The sequence below is a fragment of the Canis lupus genome, chromosome 18 (genome assembly GCF_048164855.1).
Source record: "Canis lupus baileyi chromosome 18, mCanLup2.hap1, whole genome shotgun sequence".
Lineage (NCBI taxonomy): Eukaryota > Metazoa > Chordata > Mammalia > Carnivora > Canidae > Canis > Canis lupus.
In genome coordinates this window covers 6,546,379-6,567,264 of record NC_132855.1, presented here as the reverse complement: position 1 = coordinate 6,567,264, position 20,886 = coordinate 6,546,379, and positions in this window count along the sequence as shown.

The following is a 20,886-nucleotide window of genomic DNA, read 5'->3' as shown; positions in this document are numbered from 1 at the left end:
TTGGGCTAGGGAGAAAAAAGATGCAGTTGAATTGGAATCCTTCTCCCTGGCTCCATCAGTAGACAGAAAACAAACAAAAAAATCCTACCCCCAGATGTTCCTTTGGGAGGGAAAGAGCTGGACTATGTGTCTAATGACCCAACTTTTCCAGAGGATACACAGAGTATTGCCCTTTCTTCTGGCTGATCTTGGAGGGCCAACAGAACCCAGCATAATCTAGCCTCCTGGCAGCCACCAAGAGCAGGTAATGTGTCATGAAACTATTCACCACAGTCTCTCCCTTCAGGTTACTATGGCATGAATAGGTAAAAAACACCATATCCTAGTTTTTCCCTGGGATGAGGGCAAGAGTCAGATCTCTTTAGCATTTAATGATCCAGTTTTTCTGAATATTGCTTGAAGAATTAGCTTCAGTCTCACTCATCTTGAAGAGTGAATGGGACCTAACATACTTTAGACACTTGGGACATCTAAAAACAAAGGAAACAAGTTGGATAAGCATGATGATTGAGGAGATAGCCAGAATCTCTGGCAAGGCTGTGAAGACTAGGAAAGTGGCTACTATGTCTAATGCACAGATGCCAACATAGAGTCAAGGAAAATGAAGAAACAAGAAGTATCTTCCAAATAAAGGAATAAGATAAATCAGATAAATCTCCAGAAACTGATCCTAATGAAAAATAATTATGTGATTGACTTGACAGAGAATTCAAAATAACCATCACAAAGGGGTTCACCAAGATCAAGAGAATAATGCATGAACAAAGTAAAAATTTCAGTAAAGAGATGGAAATATTTTTAAAAGTACCAAACAGAAATCATGAAGCCAAAAAACATAACTGTATTGAAAAATTCACTAGAAAGGTTCAAAGCAGAAGACTGATCAAGCAGAAGAAAATATCAATGAACTTGAATACAGATCATTATAAAACTATTCAGTCAGTGGAGCAAAAAGAAAAAAGAATGAAAAAGAGTGAAGAACGCTAAAGGGACTTCTAGGGCACCATCAACCAACTAATATAACATTGTGTCAGTTCCAAAAAAGACAGAGAAGGGACCAGAAAGTATATTCAAAGAAATAAAGCTGAAAATTTCTCAGATCTGGGGAAGGAAAAGGAAATTCATTCAGATCCAGGAAGCCCAATGGGTATCATCAATCCAAAGGAATTCACATGGAAACACATTATAATCAAAGCTTTGGAAATCAAAAGCAAAAACCAAATTTTGAAAGCAGTGTGAGAAAAGCAACTTATCATACACAAGTGAAACCCATAATTACACAATAGTAGAATTTTCAGCAGAAGCCTTGTAGGCCAGAGGGAAGTGTAATGATATATCCAGACTGTTGAAAGAAAAAAAAGAAAAAAACCCTGCCAGCCAGTAATATTATATCTGGCAAAACTGCCCTTTAAAAATGAGGGAAAGGTGAAAACTTTCCCAGACAAAAAAAAAAAAAACTAATGGTGTTCATTATCACTTGAACTCCTTTACAAGAAATATTAAATGGAGTTTTTCAAGTTGAAATGAAAGGATACAAAACAGCATAAGCTAAATAGCATAAGAAAGTATAAAACTCACTGGTAAAGGTAAATATATAGACAAATACAGAATAGTGTACTACTGTAACGGTTATGGGTAAATTGCTTTCAATTTTAGTGTGAAAGTCAAAAGACAAAAAAAAAACAAATATAACTAAAAAATATTAGTGGGTTCACAATGTAATGGATGTAAATTGTGACATCAAGAATATAAAGTGTGTGTGTAGGAGGGAGTAGTAAAAATGTAGACTATATGCAACTGAAGCTAAGAAGTTAGCTTAACATTGACTGCTCAAACTATATTTTATGTAATCCCTATTGTAACCACAAAGAAAATACTTACAGAAATTATACAAAAGACAAAGAGAAATTAAAGTGTATCAGTAACAAAAATTTTTAAAATATCAGCTAAACACAAAGTTAGAGAAAATTAGGAACAAGATGACTCTAAGGCAGACAGTAAACAATTAACAAAATGGCAATAGTAAATCCTTCCCTATCAATAATTACTTTAAATGTAAATGGATTAAACTCCCCAATTCGACAAGTGACTAAATGGATATAACAGGACAGGATCCAACTCTTGCTGTCTAAAAGAAACTCATTTTCAATTTAAGGACACATGTAAAGTGAGTGAAGGGATATAAAAAGATGTTCTATGCAAATGGCAACCAAAAGAGAGCAGGAGTAACTATACTTATGTCACATGAAATATATGTTAGGTTAAAAACAAGAGATAAAGAATATTTTTAATGATAAAAGGTTCAATTCAACAAAAAGATATAACAATTATAAATCTACATACATCCAACATCAGAACACCTAAGTATATAAAGCAAACATTAACAGTACTGAAAGGGGGAAATGGACTACACTCCAACAATAGTTGAACTCTTCAACACCTCACTTTCAATAATGGAAAGAACAACCATACAGAAAATCAACAAAGAAACAGTAGACTTGAACAACATGATTAAAAGAAAATGAATCTATCATATGTACAACATTCCACCCAATAGCCCTGGAATACACATTCTTCTCACATGCACATGGGACATTCTCTAGAATGGATCACATGTAAGGCTACAAAACAAGTCTTAATAAATTTAAGAAAATTGAAATCATAGCAAGTATCTTTTTTAGCCACAAAGAAATTAGAGATCCAAAACAGAAGGAAATTTGGAAGACACAGAAATATGTAGAAATTAAGCAACATACTTTTGAACAATGAGTGGGTCGGAGAACAAGTCAAAAACAAAATTAAAAAATATCTTGAGACAAATGAGAATGAAAATACAACATAAAATAACTTATGGCATGCAACAAATGCAGTATTAAGAGGGACATTTATAGCAATAAATGTCAATATCAAAAAAGAAAAAAGATTGGACATAAATAACCTAAGTTTACACCAAAAGTAACAAGAGAAAGAACAAACTAAGCTCAGGTTTAGCAGGAGGAAGGAAATAAGAAAAGAATAATGTTTAAAACAGAATTAAAATAGAGAATAATGGAAGAAAAACAATGATACTAAGGGTTTGTTCTTTGAAAAGATGAACAAAATTGGCCAACATTTAGTGAGATTAAGAACAAAACAAGAGAAAACTTAAAGTAGAAATGAAAGAGGAGACATTACAAATGATGCCACTGAGATAAAAAGGATTACAAGTGACTACTCTGAACAAGTATACACCAACAAATTGGATAACCTTGAAAACATTTCATAAATTTCTAGAAACATATAGGCTACCAAGATTGAATCCTGAAGAAACAAAAAGTCTAAATAGACCTACAAATAATAAAGACATTACCAGTGATTAAAGCCTCCCAACAAAGAAAAGCCCAGGACCAATCTGATAGATTCATTTGTGAATTCTTTCAAACATTTTTTGAAAGATTTTATTTATTAATTAATGAGAGAGAGAGAGAGAGAGAGAGGCAGAGACACAGGCAGAGGGAGAAGCAGGCTCCATGCAGGGAGCCTGAGGTGGGACTCCATCCCGGGTCTCTAGGATCAGGCCCTGGGCTGAAGGCGGCGCTAAACCACTGAGCCACCCGGGCTGCCCTCTATCTAACATTTAAGGAAGGAATTAATGCCAATCATTTTCCAAATTCTTCCAAAAAAATAAAAGAAGAGGAATACTTCTTGACTCATTTAATGAGCCAGCATAATTGCAAAGCCAGACAAAGACATCCCAAGACACCTAATTGCAAAGCCAATTGTAAAGCCAGACAAAGACACCCCAAGAAAACTACAGACCAATATCCTTGATGAATACAGATGCCCAAATCCTAAAAACCAAGCAACAAAAAAGCACACAGAAAAGGCTAGCAAACCAAGTTTAACAGACATTATAAGGATTATACACCAAGACCAAGTGGGGTTTACCTGGGACATTCATTCGACATTTGAAAATCAATTAATATGATGTATCAACAGAATGGAATAAAAATCACATGATCATCTCAACAGATGCTGAAAAATCATTTGACAAAATTCAACATCCTTTCATGGTAAAGCTAGGAAAAGAAGGAAATTTCCTCTGAGTAAAGAATGCCACATATAAAAGCCTACAACTAACATCATTCTCAATGGCAAAGACCAGGAATAAAGCACCAGAATGCTCACTCTGATTATGGTTAGTCAACACAATCCTGGAAGTTCTCACCTGAACAATTGAGCAAGAAAAAGAGATAACACTCATTCAAATTGGACAGGAAGAAATAAAATCATTCCTGCTTTCAGATCACATGAAGAGAAAACTCTGAAGAGTTTACCAACAACTGTTGGAAGTAATAAATGAGTTCTGTAAAGTTGCAGGATAAAAATCAATATATTAAAAAAGTCATACATAAAAATCAGTATAACTATTTGGAAAATAAATTAGGAAAATAACCAAATTTTCAAAAGCACCAAAAGTAATAAAATACTTATAAATAAAATTAAAAAGGTAAAAGACTTATACACTGAAAATTACCAAACCCTGATGAACTAATCAAAGAAGATATAAACAAATGGAAAGATGTCCTGTGTCCATGCATTGGAAGACCCCCTGTTAAAATGTCCACCCAAAGTCATCTACAGATTCAATGCTATCACTAACAAAATTGCATTGGCAGTTTTTACAGAAATAAAATCAGCAAAACTAAAATGTATATGGAACCACAAAAGACTCCAAGTAGCCAAAAGGATTTTGAAAAAGAACAAAGTTGGAGGCATTGTACTTTCTGATTTCAACACATATTGCAAAGATATAGTAATGGTGACAGTATGGTAATGGCATTAAGACACACATATAGACCAATGGAAGAGAAGAGAGTGTAGAAATGACTTCATGCACATGTGGTCAACTGATCTACCACAAGGATGCCAAGAATACACAAAGGGGAAAGGTAGTTTCTTCAACAAATGGTGCTGGGAACACTGCATCTCCATATACAAAAGAATGAAATTGAATTCTTATTTTATTCCATACACAGACGTCAACTCAAAATGGATTAAAGCCTTAAACATAAGACTCGAAACCATAAAATTCCTGGAAGAAAAAAATAGGAAAAAATCTTCATAATGTTGGTCTTGGCATTGATTTCTTCGACATGAAACCAAAAGCACAGGTAAGAAAAGCAAAATAGACAAGTGGGATTATATCACACTAAGAAGCATCAGAGCAAAGAGAACAATCAACAGTGGGGAAAAAAAAAGCATCTTATGTGATTGGAGGAAATATTCACAAAACATGTATGAGGTGAGGCATTAATATCCAAAATGTATAAGGAACTTCTACGGTTTCCCAACATATGTAATAACATGGACCAACCTTGAGGAATTATGCTAAGAAAAATAAGCCAATCATAGAGGAAAAATACGGCATGATTCCACTTAGATTAGGTATGTAGAAAAGTCAAACTCATAGAATCAGAAAGTAGCCAGGGACTGTGGGGAGGGGGAAACAGGGAGTTGCTAATCAACAGCCAGAAAGTCTCAATTATTCAGTTATTAGACATTCTAGAGTTCTGCTATATAAAGTTACCCCTTTTATTCTTATTTACATTCTTACTGTGCCTTCATTCTTTTGTGTAAACCCAAGATAACAATTTTCATCTGGTTTCATTTTCTTTCTGCTTGAAGAAATTTCTGTAATATTTTTTGTAGTATACATACAATGGCAATGAAATCCCTTGCCTTTATTTCTCTGAAAAAAGTATTTATTTCACCTTTACTTTTAAAAGATATTTTGATGGAATTAGAATTCTAGGGTGACAGCTTATTATATTTTGTTATATTAAGGGTGTTTTTCCACCAAATTATGTACAGTACAGTTTCTGCCAACAAGTCTGCTATTATTTTTATATGTGCTCCATTGAATGTAGTGTGTCTTTCTCCTGGCTAATTTAAATACATATACATATATATATTTTTTTGATGTTTTTTTTTTAAGAAATAAACTTTGATTAGGATAGTCCTTGTAATTGTCTTCATCCTTGTCTTGCTTGGGGTTCGTTAAGCTTCTTGAATCTGGTATAATCTATATGTTTATTAATCAAATTTGGAAAATTTTCAGCCATTAATCCTTCAAATATCCTGTATCCCCTTCCCTTCCTTGACTCCCAAGAGTACATAGATTAGATTATTTGATGTTATCTCAGGGATCACTAAACTTTTATGGACTTTTTCTATTTTTCTCTTTATGGTTTTGTAGTTTTTCTTGCTATACTTTACCAGTCATTACTTCTGCAGGTTCTGTTCTGCACTTAATAGCAAAATTTCCATTTAAGATATTGTGTTTTTCATTCCTAGAACTTCTGTGTGGTTCTTTTTTATGTACCACATTTCTCTCCTATGTCCTTCTTTATCTTAAATCCTTGGAAATAGTGAGCATATTTGTCATAGGGCTTTTAAAGTTTTTTCTCTTAAGTCCATCACCTTAATCTATTCTGGGTTTGTTTCTAATAATTGATTTTACTCCTGCTTAGAACATTATTTTTCTGCTTATTGGCAAGTGATTTTAATTGGATGCTAGATATTGCAAATTTTATGTTGAAGGGTACTAGATTTTATTGTATTTCTTTTTAAGAGTAGGCCTTTGCTCTCTCCTAACATTAACATACTTGCAGATTAAATGTGATTCTTTCTAAGCTTGTTTTAAAGCATTCTGAAGATAAATCTATAGCAACCTTTTCTCTATAGCTAACTTCGATTCTTTTTTAATCTGTCCTTAATGTGCCATATTTTCACTCTGGCTGGTTAGGATTCAGATGATTCCATTGGGTGATTGATCTCTGGCAATTCTTTAGCTCTGAGATCCCTACTAATTATTCTTTCCTCAGATTTTATTCTTTGTTTGGCCTTGCTAAATTTCACCCAATTCAAACCAAGATCGGTTTTCAGACAAAGACTCAAGGGGATCCAATTTCATATTCATTTTTAAAAAATATAAATATTTTTAATGTATTTGAGAGACAGAGAGCCTGTGAGCATGGGGAGGGGCTCAGGGAGAGGGAGAAGCAGACTCCCTAATGAGCAAGAAGCCCAGTGGGGCTCAATCCCAAGACCCAGGGATCATGACCAGAGTGGAGGGCAGACCCTTAACTGACTGAGCCACCAGGGGCCTCCCACTTTTATATTCTTAAAACTATTTTTCTTCGTATTTCTATGACACTCTATTCCACCATTTCTTGCTGCCTTATCTTCCTGAGTTCCAATCTCAGTCTTCTCAATTCAGAGGGATCACTCGGCTTTGATTGCTTTTCCCTCCTCTGCAATGGAATTTGAAAATTTCCTCTACATAGAAATCTAGGATGATCATAGACCTCTTTTCATTTATATGCTTTTCCAGAAATCTTAGTCCAGTATTGTTTTTTGTCCTAAATTTTTATATCACATATTTTTCCAGTGTCTTAGTATTTTTATGATGATAAGAGAAGTCAGAATTCTATTACTTTCTCAGGACTGGAAGCAAAAGTCCAGAAGCACATTTTTATATTTCTTGTGGTATATAATCAAATTGTTTTCCAAGTGAATCAAACCAAGTTATATTACCGTTCCAATGACTACTTCCTTTAGAACAGCTTCACTGAATTTTCATCAATGGACTTATTTTGATAGTATACTTTAACATATGTGTATGCATTTTCCTTATAACTCATTCATCATAACTAAGTGCAGAGTGTATGCTATGTGAGATTGCCAACAAAGCTCCCATGGCTCTGTCTGTAAATATTTTAGGTTATCATAGTTATCTCTGGGGTAAACTGCATTGTTATCTCTGGATAAATTGTAAATCATACATTCAGCTTTGGAATATTGAAGCATTTAAATAATGTGAATTGATACATTATCATAAATTTGTAGAACATGATAATATATGTGTAGGTAATTAAAATATGTGCCTTATTTCATATTCTATGTTTTTATATTAATAAAATATATTAAAATCATCTCTGTATCTTGCTAGGATTCTTTACTCATTAAAAATAAATTTTAATTTAAAATTTTAAAAATAAATCAGAAATTATAGAAAGCAGAAAAACGCGAAGATGAAAACAAGGAAAGGTTATCACCTTTAACATCCATAATTTTATTAATAATTACACTAAAGATAACTAATGCCAAAATTTGGAACATTTTTTATATGGTTGCAGTCTAATTTCATAAATAGTTTTATATTCTGCTTTCCCACTTAATAATATACTTAAAAATATTTTGTGTTTATCTTTTAGAATCACAGACTAATTTATATGTGCACTATTGTTGGGCAATTAACCATCTATGCTACTTCCAATGATTCTGAATATAAATACTTAATATATTTGAGAATCAAAACTTTTTATTGTTTATGATCTTAAGTCACTACTACAGGAGGTATATTTAAATGCTCAGAAGGTATAAACTTCTTAAAAGGTGCTTAATAAACACTGTCAGTTTTTTATGAAATTGAGAAAACTGTATATAGTTTCACAAATAGTGCATGAGACTAGTTGATTCTCTGCATTCAAATTAACTTCCACTGTTATCATTTTTTAACAATCCAGGTTGAAACTGCATGTCTTATCTTACTCCGGCAAATTTCCATCCTAACCAGTGCTGTGTATGGGATTCTGGATCCCTAGGAATTATAGATTGTTCAGATCCAGGCAAGAATCCTGAAAGGCCTGGATGTTTTCCTTTCTTCTGCAAAATTAACATAGGTCCAGTTAAGCCTACTTTGTTCAAGGGGTGCTTAGTACGTAAACGGAGTTAAGCCTGGTATAATGGTAGGGAGGTTGACACTTGCTTATCCCTCCTCAGGTTTTCACATTTCCAGATCTAGAGTTACTTTGATGATATACTCAAGTAGCGTCTTAGAGGGCTGCTTATTCATATCAGTCTTAGCAACCCCATGATCAGTCTCAGCACCAAAAATTCTTGCAGTTCATACAAGGCTGATTAAAATGCAGGCCGTATTTCCTATCAGGGTGATACATGGAGCAGGAAACCTGTGAAGATTTTTTCTCTTACCCCCAAATTATCTACTACCTCAAAAGATTAGTGGAGAGTAAGTGGAAATAGTTTATATCTGGGAATATAAGCCTCGACTTGCTTCAGTTTTTAATTTTAGAGAAACATTCACTGCAATGCAAACTATCCCAACAAAGAACTTGGAGAGTAACAGCGTTCCCATAGGACAGGTACAGTGATTCCTTCCTAATTCCACTATGAAGCAGGTTTGAGAGGCAGAAAGGGTTGTGTCTTCAGGGAAGGAAAAGAGTTTATTGCAGATGTTAGCTCCTCTTTTCCTTTCTCTCTTTCCTCATCATGGAATGGAGGATCCCCAACTCAGAGGTGTTCACAGAATTAAGAGGTACTTCTGGAAATGGTAGCAAAGCTGTTGACTTTGTGTGAGAAGCTAGGATACATACAAGTGTTCTGTGGCAAGCTATGATGAAAACAAAATAAAACTAATGTGGAAAACCTAGCATTGGTGAAGGCGGGTGGAAGAGTCCAAATCCAGTACCACTTAGCTATAGGCCCCGATGGCATTCTAGGTTTTTGGTATTCTCTATAAAAATATTAATGGAGGGATATTTTATGATCCAAGAAAGGGGATAGGATCCAAAAGAGAATATATGTATAGTGGTGGCTCAGGGTGAAGTAACACCCCCTTGAAAGGTTTTGCCCATGCCTTGAAGTCAGGTAAAAAGGAGCAATACTCACAAATGCACTTGGTCAATGCCAAAACGCCTACAGGGGACAGAACACTCGTATAGTGAAGAGATCACAATGGTGATTAATTAACCAGTTATCTCCATCATTTTATGCAAAAGCAAAAAGGACTAATATAGAGGTAACTCCTTATTACCCTCCTCCAAAATGGACAGACAATAGTATTTTGCCTCCTCAGTAATAGTGAGGAGTGATCTTGACATAGAGGGCATCCGTCCTTTCAAATCCAACAAAAAACACATCCAAGTATTCTTTGTGGAAGAAGAAAGAGCTGACCAAGTGATATTGAATATATTGTTTTGGCATGAGTCTTTTTCAAAATCAATATAGGGTTACTATAATTTGATATCTAACAACAGAGTGACCCTTCCATGTTATTCCAACTGTAGAGTTGCAGTTGTGCTCTCCTACAAATCCTCCTGGAATTCATCTGATGGTCCACTGTGGGATTGCAGTTACTTTAGACATTTATCCCAAACCAGATCATTTTTTCAAATAGATCATCTTTTCTAATCATGGAATGGTAAAAACGAAACCAGTTGCCACTTCATCTATCAAACCAAATAAATCAACAATAATGAATAGAGTGGTAACATATGTCAGAGTCAGATTGCTCTCATTTTTTCAGGGATTTATGCTTTCACCTATTTCCTTTTCTCATTAGCAACACACCTGTTGTTTTTCAAACTACTTAGTATCTGAAGATGCAGTCTCTAAAGATAGAGCCAACTGCCTGAAATTAATTGTCCCGTGACAATTAATACTATTATACAAGGAAAGTGACCCTCAAAACGGCAGGTTTGAGATGCACTATGCAGACCATCTACTTTAACACTCTTATTTCAGAGGAAAGAAATGAAGCTAAAGAAAGTTAAGAGATTTGCCCCTGGCAATTTTCTGTAAATACTCTTAAAAAAAAAAAAAAACTCTTATATGTGTTGGAATTAGGATACCAGCTTTGGGGTTAATGGAATTAACCACAGAATTTAGCTTCTCTATACCTTATCTTACCCTTTTATAAAATGGGAATAGTAATACCTACTTACTATCTTTCGCACAGGAATTTTATGAAACTAGTGTCCCAAATGTATGCAAACAATATAATGATATAGGACAATTATTGTTTGGATTATTAGTGAGCGTTAGTAGTTGGGGTTCTGTCTATCTTTACATAGCAGAATATCAGATAAAGCAAAAAGTTCTAATGTTAAGTAATGGAAGACATATAAGGCAAGAATTGTACATTTGTGAGATCACAATAGGGCCCTTAGGCTATAATTTGAATGACAGCAATGGGATTTGGTGTCTAATCTAGCACCCTAAATTGAGTTGTAACCTGCATTTGGGTGGGAGACTAAATGAAGAAAATTAAACTTATGAATACCTTACTGCCTGTCAACTACTTTAGATTGCCATTTTGCTTAACCAGGTCTGTAAACTACTTCTGAGTCTATCATCTTGGAGAAAAAATAACTTTTGAAACAAATTGTTTCTTTCAATAGTTGTTCCTAGGTATTAGGCTTTCTGTGAAAATGGCACACTTTTTCTCAAAGTCGAATCACTGGAACACACACCCACCAAATAGGTTGTGTCTTAAAGTGCTGAATTTTGATTGGCCTTGGCAGCTGTACATTTTAAAGGGACAGATTAACACATATAACCTGTCTGGCTTGGCCGAAACTTCTGTTAACACTGTAAACTGACAATTTTGTCTTCTTGAAGCAAAAAACAACAACAAAACCCAACCCAAACCCAAACACCCCCCCCACCAAAAACAAAACAAAACAAAACAAACAAAAAACCTACCCAAACACAGTTTTTCTTCCCAACAAAGGCTTTTTATAAAAGCAATAAGGTAATGGCATGAAGTGTGCTTATCATGCTGTAATCACACCCCAGGGGGAATGGGAGGTACGCCACTGCACCTCTTGCTTTGTAATGACCCAGGGGTGTGATTATCTTATGATAACCACACTCCCTGTCATGCCTTATTGCTTATATATTCCACATGTCATAATGAATCCTGAAGCACTTTCTAGGTCTCACAGCAAAGGCAATGACTTTGAAGTACAGGAAGTAGCCAGCTTTTCTAGATACACACAGATTAATATTGTATACATTAGGGGGAATTATGAATGACTACTTTTAAGTGCCAACCAAGCCACAAATATTGGGGAACTTTGGGCTTTATGCTTTGAGAAAAAAAAAAAAACTACTTTAACTACCTTTTTAAAAAAAGTTTTATCCCCCTGTTCTAATTTTGATGACTATTAAATTATTCTGTTTCTACAAGGAACAGTATCCTTTTCCAAAACCACCAGGGAAATAACATCTATGACATAATTACCTTGTAGTTAGTCGGTATGATGTTTTACTATGAAAATTGGAGAATGATGAGCTTTCCGACACAAAAATTAGTTTCATTTGATTTTAAGTGTCCATTACTCAAGAATTACAACCATTCTAACTACAGATTTCTAAATCTTCAGGTGTAATATTTGAGGAAGGACACTGAGAGAGCATTTTAATTTCTTCCACATGATTAAGGGTCTTTATTTTTTTTTCAAATGTTAGAGTTGGTACATTAGCTCTAGTTATACTGTAGATTTTAATCTTATTTAGAGATAACAGTTAAGCTTTGAGATTCTTCTTTGCAACTGTTAATATATTCAAATTAAAATGGGTAGGGTTAACAGTAGACCTATAGGGAAGAAGAGAGATCAAGAGTAAGAGATTTCTGAATTTAGCATGAGGCTTTAATATAATAAGACAACAAGGTAATAAACTAAGCAATTATTTTTGATGCAACTCGCATGATTATCATACCACAGGCTGAATCTGCACCTTAGGGAAAGGTTTCCAAGTAATTTTGCAACCTTCGAATGTACAGAGCAGTCAACATCGAACTCCTAACTATCTCTTGCAGAGAAAAATCTGCAGCAGTCTTTTTATCTTGTCATTGTAACCTGGGTGATGAAGATGATGGCCTTTCACTGTGACCGCTGATGAGTTGATTCAATGTCTGTGTCAGCTTCAGGATCAACCATGTTAACCTTAGGTCACTTCAAGGAAAACTGTGTGTCGAAAGTGACGATTATTTAGCCGCCTACTGCATAAGCAGCGATTCTTCTGATTACCATAAAGGTCAAATATGCACATTTTGACTGGTGGTAATGAGTAGTTTTAAAGATGTTTTAGCCTTTTCTTAATCTTGCAGTGTCACTAGGCTTCTATTGTTATGCACCAATGAATGTGCCTCTAATTGTACCATTTGCCCTATTGTAGCTTGTACATAGAGCCAGTAGTGTGATGTTACTTGTGATAACCGCCTACCACATGTCCTAATAATTATTAGCCTTCAATAAATTGTATAATAAGGTAACTCAAGTCTGGAGAAACCAAAGGTTCTTAAAAAGTTGAAAGCAATATTTAAAAGGCTCATGTACCAAATTCTAATAATAGTGGAGAACAAAATGGGATATAAAAATACTTTTCAAGGTGTAAAAACCTTTGAAGAATTAGGAAGTATCCTAAAAGACGTCAAATACCAGAATTGTGTGCATACGTGTACACTCACGTGTACAATACGTATGTGTATATTTATTTTTAGATTACTTAAAAGTTCCCTTTAAAAGAGAGAGGCTTTTTGTCAATTTGTCCCAAAGTTAATATTTGTCACAAAGTATCTTACAAATTACATCAATTGAAGCTGCCTGTAAAAACTAACTTTTTATAGGAGAACTGATAACGTCACTTAAAATTTATAAGAAATGTGAAGAGTGTTTCCACATTGCACAGATCCACGCAATTAATTCTTCAGGTATTTTCAAAGAAACTAGCTTTAAAATCAACAAGTTCAAGTAGTTCAAAATACCATTGTACATACACAAAGTGGAATAGATATGTAAAATACTACTTAGAATATCAATCTTGACCAAAATCTGATTCTGCTCAATAAATTGAGCAGGAATGAAACAATTTCAATTTTTTTCTTTGTATTTCAGTGACTTCTTGGATTTAATAAGGGCACTAACTAACCTTTTTGATATTCTCTATTTTAATAGCTGTCAAACTTTTCAAAATCCAGTATAGGTGAGTAAATACAATAGAAAAATGAATAGTAGCTGGGGAAATCACAAATTGGAATGTATGACAAATTAGATTCAAAGTATCAAAATGTAGATTAATGATTCAAACTTCCATCTTTTTAAGATATGTTTACATTTCTAAAGATGGTGAAAATGTGTGAATACAAGTAGATTCCATGTAAGTATGAGGTTAAAAAATGGATTTACTTTTGGCTGCCTTTGGACTTTCAATCTTATTTCCCTAACTTATGACAAGCTGCTATGTGGCAGCTAGTGGTAGAGTGACTGCAAAGTAAAAGAGTAAAACCTGAATTTTAGTAACATGTAAAAAAGAATTTAGCATTTTTGTATTATAAGGTCTTACTGAGCTCTTTTAAAAATAAATAGAAACTTTTATCATGAAAGTTAAGTAAATACACTCAATACATTTATGATCATAAAAACAACTTGTTAAAAGCTTAGAATAAGCATTGTTAATTCTCACATAATTCCTGCTGTGTCTATTGTACGAATTTATATGAGTTAGTCTGAATTTGTCTGTCAGACAGTACATTATACCAAAAATCTAGTTTAAAAGTGAACATATTTGTTCTGCATATTGCTGAAATACCCATGACCAAATTAATATTTATATATATGATGGGCTTATAAATCACACTTGGATTTATAGGAATTCCAGTCACATAGGAAATCTGCTTTCTCTAGTTATAAGAAATAGAAAATGAGAAAATGTAGGAACTTAATTTCAAAAATTATTGTTTGTTAAATCATTGTTAAATATTTTAACAATTTGAGGCTGAGAAAACACCTAAATTTGAAAATACAATGGATTTCTATTTATTAATGCTTTTTTTTTCTGAGTATTTTGTTTGTAAATGGTGAAATAAGTAGGCTTCCTAGACTTAGGAATGTGACTTTTCTTAAATTTCCTACTGTACATTCCAAATTAGTAGCTGAGATAGTCTAGTATTTAGATCTGGTACTCTCTAGGGTATTGGGAAATGTTGATTCTCAGTTTCTTCTTTTACAGTATTTTAAATCTAGAAGTATCTACTTGGAATCCTTTTCCTAAGCCTTTCACTTATAATTATTTAATGTCATTACACATGTGTATGTTATATGAAAAAACCCAAGTAATGTAAATTAATAAGGCTAGCAGACATATTCACTAATAGCAATTTTCAAATATAAAATGGAATGTTTTAATACAGTAGTTTTCATACACTCAGAATAGGTAGATTGCTTTTCTTGAACTTTCTTTGCACTTTGTTTTCCATTGAAGTCTATAATTTTGTCTGTACATGATTATTTTTTAAAAATATTTCTTTATTTATTTTAGAGAGGGAGAGAGTGTATACATGAGTGGGGGCGGGGCCGCGGGAGAGGGATTGAGACTCTCATGCAGACCCCATGCTGAACGCAGAGCCTGACTGACGCGGGGTTTGATCTCATGACCCTGAGATCATGACCTGAGCAGAAACCCAAAAGTCCAACACACAGCTGACTGAGCCACTCATGTGCACCAAATGGCTGAATTTTTACGTACAGAGAGTGCCACTATCCCAGTGTTATACTGGAATCTACTTGTTCTGGCCCATAAGAGCTGATAGTTAAATTATCAGGAATTTTGCAAGCTAGTTGTTAATTATACCCATTATTACAAATTTAAATTATGTAAATTCATAATTAAATAAATTTAAAACAAAAGTAGAAGTGCAACAACACGGTGAATAGCACAAGAAGCTGAGGAAATCTTATTCTAGTATTCAAAAACTATCAGCCCATTCAGCAAAGTATTAATTCACATCATTGATGAATGAGTGCAGTTCTGAATTAATAAATATATACCTATGAATACTTGTGTACTGTTTCACTTTTTTCTTATTTATTATTGCAGGTGAAATTATCAACCAACATTCAGGTTGGAACTGCAGCCATTCAACAACTACAACCATGGGTTGCCTATGGATACAACCATTTGGCAAAAATTTTAAAAAGAATTGTGGGCAAATAATTGGCTATATAGCATTTACCAAAAAATATGATATACTTTGCTGTTTGTAAATTATGTTCTATATATCTTTTTACCAATAAAATATATAATAAACTTATGTAGTATACACACGCACATGCACATTTTTATTTCCGTGAGAGTCACTGTGTAAGAGAGAGGCAGAGGAATTCTAACTTAGCAATAGCTCATCCTATTTTTTAGGATATCCAGTTATTAGGAAGTTTCCTATGTTTAGAAAATTCTGCTTGATTCAACTACTGCCAGTTAGTCTTTGGGAGTTACATTTAATAAATCATTTTTATATTGTGGCCCTTTAAATCTTGCCCCGATGTTCCCACATCTCTTTTTTTCTCTGGGAGAAATACCCTTCATTCCTCCACCATATACTCCTGAATTGATTTCTAAGCTGTGACACTCTAAATAAGTCCTTTGCATATTTCTATTAGTCAACAGTATGCTTAAAAGTTAAGGTAAAAAAATTAAACAAGTTTTTGAAGGTAACAGTGGAGAACTGTGCCTGTCCTAGACCACTGTATTTCTATGCATCCAATATTATTCTGATTAAATTGGCAAGCATTTGACCCTGTTGTATCTAGAATCAACCCAAATCTCCAAGCTTTTTTTCTTTAAATATTTTGTTTATTTTAGAGAGAGAGAAAGCATGAGTGAGATGCAGAGAGAGAGGGACAAGCAGACTCTGTGCTCAGTGTCCCCAACATGGGGCTCGATCCCATGACCCTGAAATCATGACCTAAGCTGAAACCCAGAGTCAGATGATTAACTGACTGAGCCACCCAGGTGCCCCCTCCAAGCTTTCCAATAAGCAAACTGTTGCTAGCTTAAGTAGCATCTGTACTGATTTTAATAATTTTTTTTGTCTTGGTATTTTGAGGTTGATGCTTGAAACCTGGCGAAAGGATGTACATGGATCCTCTCATTTCTAGTAGTTCTTCTGTCCTATCAGAATTTAGGTGTAACCTTTCACAAGTATTTTGATAATATGACTACTTGGGATCCAAGAACGGTCAAATCTGGCCCTTCCACACATGTGTAACGTCTGCCCAGAGCTCCCGAGGGAACTACAGGCAGAGAGGAAGGGGAAGGGAAGTGACACTCTGCTAACAATTGCACGGTTGTGTGCAGCAGAGGCTTTCCACCAGAGCGAGTCCATCTGTCTGCCTCATTTCTGCAAGTGGAACTTGGGATCTGCGCTTTCAGGTTTGGTACCCTAGCTGGAGAAAGGAGAGGGAGGCTTGCATCTCCTGGGCAGACTGTGGTCTGACGTCCTACCCAGGTGAATGCTTGGAGGAGGTGAGCCCACCTCACTCGGGCTGGCCCTTCCTCCTGGGTCCAGGCAGCAGGCACCTGAAGTCAAAGTTCTGAGGGGAGTCCTGGCCTCTGGAGCCCACCGCCCTCATAAACTCACACTTGATGAGTACACAGGACTCTCTTGGATCAGATTGGCAAATTTCTGTCCTTTAAAGTGGAGACAGGCATCAGGTAAGAGGAAAGCAGTTTGTAGAAAGTAACCCTAAGAGTCCTTTTCCCCTGGCTTTCCCCCTTTTCTTTAACCTATTAGACTAAGAGCCAAACTGTGATCACCTAGAAATGTGTCGTGCCCCTGAGGACAGGATTCCAAAAGCTTCCTAGGGTGTGTTGATGCTTTGCTTTGGCCTCATGAAGCTTCCCGACCTCCCCCCACCCCTATCATCACCACTGACACTGTGACATGTAGCTTCCCATCAGCAGAATTAGCATGTCTACTGTTGACCCAATGTTGTTGAAATGGGTCTGCATGGAACTTAAAGCTTTAATTGGGAAGTTACAACATGCATCACGCACACCATTCACCTTGTCTCCACTTTTCTCTCTCAGATCTGTGTAGCCATTTTGTCTAGACTAGCTTAACCCAAGTGGTTATTGAGGCCAAATGATTCATCAGAGTAAATCATGTTAGAACCATATAATCCCCATTCCAGCTCTAAATTCACACTAAAATCTTTATTTGTATGTGATAACTTTTTTTTTAAATGTTCAGTGGCCACCCACCACAACTCTTTCCTCCCGGAGCAAGCTTGCCCAACGGGGAGTATTCAATCTTCAACCTTGCTCCTGTGTACCCTAAAGCTTACCGGCCAGGCCTTCATCTCCCTGCCCGACACACAAGTTGGGGATCATGCCCATGTATGTGAAGCATGTTCTGACTTTCTATAGAATAGATATGTTTATGATTTAAAACATCAAACAGTAATCAGAAGTATGTGAAAGAAAGCAAAGATCACTTGAAATCCTCCCATAATCAGATGCCAACCATCAATGCTGGGGTGACGGTGCTTTCCAGGCGTCTTTTTCATAAATACACACTTGGTAACATTTCATAACAATAAGAACATGTCATGCATTTGTTTTATTTTTTGAATCTTGTAAAAAAACAACAACAAGTATAGCATGCTTTCTTTTTAGCTTATCGTGTCTCTCGGTTTCTTCACATTCCTATCTCCCCCAACCACTATCTCCCTCTACATGTGTTTTAACAACTTGGTGTGTATTCTTGATCCCCTTAACTGCGGCCATGTCATCATATTTAAGTATTATTTGTATTCAGTCTTTCTTCTTGATAGGAGATGAATAATAACCTCTTTTCACTACCTGTATTCTGAACAAATGGGAAAAACACAGCAAAAGATGTAGCAAATGGAGGATAATGATGTCATTATTGTGTGGTCTGGAGTGGGTGAAAGCCATATGAATTGGTTGAGTTTCAGATTCCCCAGTGGGAGGCGCTGCTCATCTGGGACAGATGCCTCCCCTCGTGCACCTATGGGGGGAGATGAAGGCCTGCTCCCCCTCCCCTAAGATTTATGTGCAGAGGAGCAGAGCTGTGGAATTAGTGCTCCCTATGGGCAGACTTGCTCTAAGAGAGTGGTGTGGGGGGCTAGCATTGACCTCCGGCAGGGCCAAGAGCTGCCCCAGGGTTGCAGAGCACAACTTTTCCCTGAGCATCCTCAAACCCCCTCGTAAACACAATGGTGGGCTAGGGATCAAACATGCCCTGCTTATTTTCCCCAAGTTCACCCACTGACGTCACTTCACCCACCCAGGAATGATAGTTTGAGATTCTTACTCACATGAGAGGAATGTCAGGGGTAGCAAATCCAGCAACACCAATTGTGGATTTCTTTTCCATATCATTTCAGTGGAATAATATTTTTACATACCTCTTTAATTCTCACTTTTGCATTCACAATACATTAAGGAAATCTCTCAATATTTACAGGCATGGACCTAAGTCTTTTAATGAAGTACAGGCAAAGAGCAGGGATGTACCACAATTTATTGCTTTGCTTTATACAATACTGATTTTTATGCAGTTAAAATGTCCATCTTTCAAATATTCTGAGTGTCCCATTTTAATTAAAAAAGGTCCATCTAAACATATATGTTTCTTCTTCTACAATTTTTGAGGCTTTACTCTTCCATTTAAGGCTTTACTTTAAAATGGGATGAACCATAACCAATAAACTACATAATTACATAAAAATATTTACCAAATACCTTTGGACTTGGGCCTTTACTGTGCTGGTCTTGTTACATCTGTGAGGATAGATTTGCTGGAGTGAGACGATTGAGTTGAAGGACAAATGCAATTTTAATAGACATTACTAGGTTTTCACATGGATTGAAATGGTTCACATTTCCACTAGCAATGTATAACGGGACGTATTTGCTTGAATACCCACTAGCAGTAAATATTCCCACTTACTTTTCATATTTGCCAATCTAACAAGTATAATGTGATAGCTTCCATTTATGTGCTGCTTGTGCACGGAGGTCTCTGATAAAAATTCACTTCATTGGAGAGGCCTTTCTGGGCTAATATATCTGTAATGGCCAAGCTCCACAATCAGCATACTCTACACCTTTATCCCAATTTTTAACTTTTGTACTATTTGTCTTCAGGTTACATATTTTTATTTGTGCATCATTTCCTCTGCATTCACCTCGGACATAAGCTTCATGAGAGTCACTTTGTGTTTTTTTGCTTGATGTTGAATATCTGGAATTTCAATAAGCAATCAATCTGCATTAACCTGTATATAAATTGAGCATTTTTTTTCATTGTCCACTGGCTGCTTGAGTTTGCTTTTCTGAGTTGCTTATTCATATTATTAACCATATTTGTAATCATTTTCTCAATTTCCAAGTGTTTTGATATATTATAGCTACTATTGTCTTTCATACACATTGCAAATGTTTCCCTCATTTTTAAATTTATGAACACCATGTTTCACAGTTTTAATCTTTATATAGCAAACATGTCTTTCTTTTCTGTTAATTTTTTAGGTAGCCTAACTTGCTTAAGATTCATCATCTATATACAGAGACAAAAAGAGAGGGAAGGAAGGAAGTAGGTTCTATTTATTTTTACATTTAGGCTTTATTTTATCTAGAATGGATATGAGCCCAGCTTTATTTTCTTCCAAGTTGATATCTACTCATACAAGAAATGTTCTCAAGTTAATCGTTCTCCACTCAATGGAATTACCATCTTTGTCATGTATTAAATGCATTACATACTTGAATCTCTCTTGTGGCTTTCTACACAACTCAATCTCTTTGCCTATTTTTACTTTGATTACAATGCCTTTATAAGTTATATTAATAGCTGAAAAGGCATGTCTACTTTTGTTTTTTAAAATGTCTTTTGGTTATTCTTATTAGCTTGATGTATAGGAATTTTTATCTCATTAAAAAAACAAAACACAGCACTGTTTGGGTGTCTATTTGAATTGCGTTTAGGTTATCAATTTGCGTGGTAAGGCATATTTTGTATGATAGTAAATCTTTTAATCCAAGAACACATGTAATAGTTACCTATTGCTGCATAACAAACCATCCCAAAAAGTGGCTTAAAATAACAATTATCAGTTATCATTTTTCAAGTTTCTATGGTTTAGGAATTTGGGAGTGACTTGACTAGAAGGTTCTGGCTTGAGGCTTCTCCTGAAACTGCAGTCAGATGATGGCTGGGCCAGAGTTACT